Below are 6300 nucleotides of genomic sequence, written 5' to 3'. Positions count from 1 at the left end.
CACTTTCTTTTCCTCATAAGTATTTTATATTTAATACAGGGGGTGCCAAGCCAGGTTCGGGGGTTCAAGCGAGGGTTAGGGCAAATTACGGTTTCAAATTAGGGTTTGAAATGACGGTGGCATGCAAAGGATTGGTTTCGACTTTGCTTTCTGCGAGGGTGGTGTCAAGTCATGGTTCAAGTTTTAAATTCGGCTTTCACACAGAGTAAAGAGTCATGGCGATACCTGAAAAATGCAACAAAAAGCAACGTATTCTGTTTTCAAAGAAATAACATAACGTATTGCCGCAGCACTCGTTTGTCATCACCCGATTGTTTGGAATGTATTTTTATCGCCATTGTTGCTTGGAGATCAACTTGTGTAAAATAATGCTCATCATAATGATCCAGGACAGAAAGATGTTGTGTGACAGATTTACAACGCTGGCGAAGCAAAGCGATGTAAACACACACACACACACAAAAAAGAAAAGGTCAATACTAATCACTTCACTTAATGGCTTCGCGGATTTCGGGGCAATTCATCATTTAACATCTCCACGCGCTACTGCCGGAACAAATTGATTGACCTTCACATCATAAGATACTTGCGGCACGCTCACGCTCATTGAGTGACAGCTGCGGAGCTTCTGTAGCAGTCAATCAACGGAATAGCAAACAGGATTAGAAATGATTTCTGACACGCTCCCATAACTCTGTCTTGATATTCAACGCCTGTTAATGTTATTTATTAGTTGTTGTTTTTTTTATCGGGTTGCTGTCGCCCGTCTTGAAAAATTTATTCATGGACATATTTACATTTAGTGCTCTGTTCTCTCAACTGGAAGCAGACATTTGCACCGTTGACGTCACAGGCACCGCCATTTGGCAAAAAACGAAGCCTTCGGAATGGCCGCTGCGATTTACATTCCGACAAGTAAATTGAGTTGATAATAGACGTGGTAAAAATTCAGACGCACCGTTAGTTCACATATTCATAGGGATTGACTAATTACGTGACTATCCTGTTCATCGGATGGCTCGCAGGGGCGCGCTCTTTTCTCCTGGAATTTGGAGAATGCTAGCTAGCGTTGATGCTAGCAGCTCGCTAGCTAGCGTTGATGCTAGCTAGCGAGCTCGCCATTATGTCCCTCCTCAAACTATGGAAAGACAACTTCATCAAACAATTCATAAATATCTTAGCTGTTAGAAAATGTTTTCCACAAAGTAAAGGTTTTGTTCATGTTCTGGGGACAGTCTAAAATGCTTCAAGTGTGTGTAAAAAAATGGTTAGCATGATTTAAGATTAGGAAACTACGACTTATCATGACCACTTCAATTTATGAAAAAAAAGCACTAAAAGTTATCTCCCTGAAAAACGCTGTAATATGATTTTATTTTATTTTTTTTAATTTTTTTTGTGGGTGAGGGGCAGCAGTTAGCCTAAACGGCTAACTGCTAAACGGACGAGGTTAGCAGAACGAAATTAGCCTCTTATGTGGGGCTCCGTTTCCTTGCATCTCATTAAAATAAAATAGTAAACATTTGTTGAACAGTGTTCCTATTGTCTGGCGATTGCTTCTTTTGTCGTTTCTCGCCAGCTTCCAGCAAGCGTGGTTGTTATCTGCCAAACAAAAAGCAAAACAGCCACAGCGCCGGTGTCATTTAATTGCGCTTTTGCGCGGCGCCGATGGTGATTATTCTTTCTTTATGAATTTTTTCTGACATCAAGCACACGCCGAGTGCGTCTTTCTCGTCTGCCAAGCACAGATTGAATTTTGCGGCCACGATTGCTGCTCCAAGTCAAGACCTTTCCTTTTTTAACGCTCCACTTTGCATTATTTAAATGATGCCCTATTTTTTTCCACTTCATTTCCAAATCTTCTCTTCTTGTTGTCTTTCAGCCTTTCGTTTGAGCCGACGCATCAAACGTTTGTTAGCGTCAACTGCAAAGCTGAAAGTGGGCTCTGGCGTGCGCTCCAAAAATTGTCGGGATGATGGAAGGCCTGGCGCGATGCCGCTCGCCCCCCGCAGGCACAAGGTGACTGACGTCTTTACACCTCCCCTGAGGCCCGCGCGTGAATTGGAGGCGAGACGCGGTGTATCATTTTCAAACAGAGCAAACAACATTGTTCTCGAGTAGCCTTGAAGCGCTCTCGCTCGCTCGCTCACCCGTCCGTCTGCGCCGCCATCGATTTGGGGAACCTTTGCAAGTGATGATTCCAAAGATGATTTGGAAATGTCGATTTTTTTTTGTTAGCTGCTCTGCTAAAAGGTGAAGAACAATTGGAAAAGAGAAACTGATGATGTTTCTGCTGAGTCATGTCACACACACCCCGTCCCCCCCAATATGGTTTCAAAAGGTCGCTTTACAGGGCTGCATGTGTATTGAGACACAACTTGAGGAAAGAAGTACGACTATTCGAAACGGCATAAGGAAGGCCAAGAAAAGTTGCTGTCCTTATTTTCATATTGCATCTCAATTGTTGGTCGTCAAAAGTGAGCTACAAAAGAAAATGGCCGAGTTGGTGCAATCACTTTTACTCCAGCCATGCTTCATTTTTTTTTTTTTTTAGTGTCTGGATTATCATTGACACAAGTTCTTCTTCGTTGTACTTCTGTATTTTGTTTCTGGATGATTTGTTACGTGACGGTGAGGACAGAAACAAAATGATTCCCGTGGGTTTGTTTCTATACGAGGGACTGGAGTCTTATTGCATAATTTAGTTGCATGATCTTCTCTTTGGGTTTGCACGATGGTGCACCTGCTGCACCGTCACTCGCCATCACTCTTGTCACGCGCGTGTGTGTGTGTGTGTGTGTGTGTGTTGGCAAAGCAATTTGGCAGTGGTCTGGATGGAGCTGGTGGGCATGCTATCATCTTAAATCAACTCAGCGTTCACTCTCGTGGCCAAAACACTGACTTGTTGACAGGAGACTCTGCAAAGCAGGATTTGATTTCCATCCTCTGTCCGCACACTTGATTTTCCAAAACCAAAATGAAACTCAAACATATTTATTGCAATTGCAATATTTGGCAAGTCATATGTTGCCGCTCTCAAGTCAAATGTAATTACATAACCCTTGATCGCAAACGAGTCTGAAAGGCTTGACAAATAGTAACGACATCCCCGGATCTTGAACCTCGGGAAGGCAGTTTTTGGGGGGGGGGGGATTTCAAATCTGGGCGGCCCGGTAGTCTAGTGGTTAGCACGTCGGCTTCACAGTGCAGAGGTACCCGGTTCGATTCCAGCTCCGGCCTCCCTGTGTGGAGTTTGCATGTTCTCCCCGGGCCTGCGTGGGTTTTCTCCGGGTGCTCCGGTTTCCTCCCACATTCCAAAAACATGCGGGGCAGGCTGATTGGACGCTCTAAAATTGTCCCTAGGTGTGAGTGTGGTTGCGAATGGTTGTTCGTCTCTGTGTGCCCTGCGATTGGCTGGCAACTGATTCAGGGTGTCCCCCGCCTACTGCCCGAAGACAGCAGGGATGGGCTCCAGCACCCCCCGCGACCCTAGTGAGGATCAAGCGGCTCGGAAGATGAATGAATGAATGAATGAATGAATGAATGGATGAATGAATTTCAAATCTTGGCATTTCACCCGGTTTTGCCAATCGCATTCACTTTTTGCGAAGTTGGTCCTGTGGCGCCATCTGCTGGATTAATGTTGCTGTTTTATTCACTTATTGGGACGTCGCGCTGGCATCTTTTTTTTTTCCATCTGCCATTTTATTAGATATTCCTGGCAAAACAATGCACTCATCGCTGTTGATGTCCACTTGGACTGTAGCAGTGTTGTTGTGTTAGGGTCAGCGTGTGACCCCCGTTATTATTTTGGGTTGCCACTTCATCGGCAATTTGCGTCGACTCTGATTTTTTATTTTAAGCACAGTGACGTTAAAAATGGGTCAAATGCAAACACCTTCTCGCACCTCCTCCTTGTTGTTGCTGTTGTTCATTATTCAGGAGAACCTGAGCCTGATGACGAACGAGGGCTGCCGTAACCTGAACGCCACCAACTGGAACCACTGGAGACCCAAAGTGGACCGGAGCAAGACTTCTTTGCTGGGGACTCTCAAGGTGCCACGTCAAGGCTGGGGGGCGAGTGGGAAAGAAAATGACATCATCGACTGCATCTCGAGGTACTTTTTCTTCTTTTGCGCGTGTCGTATTGCTTCCTTGCCTCCCCCATTCCTTCTTCATCGCCGAGATCAACTGTTACTTTATCTTTTTTTTCGTAGCGACCAGTAAAGGCGTGGTATCCCCCTTCTCCCCCCCCCCTATCCCCTTCCGAAGAAAAAATAATAAAAACATCAATAGATAAAACATAATATGAGTATTTTTCATCTCTCCGTGAGTTGTTGATCATCAGAATTGTCAAGTGGGAACAGGTGCGCCGCTGCTTGTTCCTTTGGTGTGCAGAACTTTGCCAGGCCACAGGCTTTTTTTTTGCCCCCCCCCCCCCATTTCCTCCCAAGCGATGCAGCTCAAGTGGTTGTAGTTGTCAGTCGGCCCGATGTCCGTTAATTATTCATCATGTGCAAATCCAAAAGCGTCTCGCTATGGCAACGATAAACCTGCTGGTCTCGCTCCCTCGTCCGTCCCACTCCCTCGATGGAAATGTGGGATCATGAAATGCTCGTTTATTGGGGAACTTGGTTATGAGCAACGATTACGTTGTCAGTAGTTTGAAGAATAGACGAGAGATGTTCATTTTACTCCAAGCAAAGCTCATTTTGCATTGACTTCAATCTTTCACTGTGAAAATGTTCAACCCGCTTGTTGGCATTGTTGTCATACATGCATTGACCGCAAGAGGGCGCATGTTACTGTCCAAAGTAAAGTCATGTTACTATCCCCCACCCCGCCCCAAACAAAAAACGCACTTGAGGAGTGTAGTGGAAAGGCCACTTGTTCCAAGGTGTCACTGTGGAAACAGGAATACGCCTTCACACGCACATTGGGACACACACACACACACACACACACACACACACACACACACACACACACAGGCTATTTGTATTGCCGATGTAGGTCATGAGAGAAGGCTTTTTGTTTGTTTGTTTTTTTTTTTTTACAGAGAGTAGTGCTGGATACCCGCGGTATAGTTTAGATTGACTTTTTCGTGCGCCGCATCTATTTTGAATGTATTGATCATCTCTTACGTATGCTAAATTATCTTTGTACTAATCAATGTTTGAGTCCTTCTTGCTTTTTACCCATTTTCAGTCCAGCAAGGCCTGAAATTCATCTCACTCCTCATTTTGCATCTCGTTTGCGGCGAGGGTGTGCACCATTTCCACCCGTCAAATAGCGCAAGACAAATACAGGATATGTATTCAGCAATGCCCGGTGGGCACACACACACACACACACACACACACACACACAGTCGCACACACTAGGCGGGGATGTTGCTGCCTTTCTCAGTCCCTCCCTCCCCTCACTCTTTTTTTTTTTTTATAGTCTTGACTTCTCGCCTTTTGGCCCCAAAGAGAGAAGGGGCTGTCCAAGTAATTTAATACCTGTCCGATTCATGACTTTTTTTTGTGTGGGGAGGGGGCAGGGGGGGGAGAGACTAACTTGCTCAACTGCCCTGACAAGTGGTGAGGTTAGCACACATGAGCAGGCAGAGAGAGAGGCGGCAAGCAGGAAGAGAGAGGGGGCCAAGGAAAGAAGAAGAAGAAGACGAAGGGAACGTATCCTCCTCACATGGAAGAATGATGGAAGTGACCCGGTGCTCGCCGCCTGGCAACATGAGCTCGGAGGCCCAGAGAGGGACGGGAACGGGAACGGGGACGGCGTGCCCGCAGGATGAGGTGGTCCCGGGGCGCCTTGCCAATTTGGATGCTTTCCCGCCGCGGGACTTTAGAGGGAAGTTTAAAAAGATGCGGCACAAGAAGAGGCCCACCATCCTTGAAAGTAGGTTGGGTCCGTATTCACTTAAGAAATGGCGCACTTGTTGAGTCCGTTTGGCAACGTTGAGCTCATTTCAGAATTGAGACCAGGTTTTTGGGAAACAAACCATACTTGAAATCATTTTGGGAAAACAGCTGCTAACCCAGATCGTTTCAAATGTGTGTGTGTGTTTTTTTAATGAGGAATACAAGCAATCCAGTCTATTATAGTGATTCCTTGCAGAGGATAAACAATACATTCCTGCGAGTATTATTTTTCTACGTGTGTTGCCCCACTGTTTGTGTTCAGACGTCTGCCACTGAAAGGATCGCCCCACATCACGTACTGTAGATGCTAATTGGTCGCCCGCGTAGCAATGTTGTTCCGCCTTGTGTTAGCATTAAGCTACTGAAAGCTCCTATA

This window comes from Hippocampus zosterae, chromosome 10 (genome assembly GCF_025434085.1).
Source record: "Hippocampus zosterae strain Florida chromosome 10, ASM2543408v3, whole genome shotgun sequence".
Taxonomy (NCBI): Eukaryota; Metazoa; Chordata; class Actinopteri; order Syngnathiformes; family Syngnathidae; genus Hippocampus; species Hippocampus zosterae.
This window is presented reverse-complemented; position numbering follows the sequence as displayed.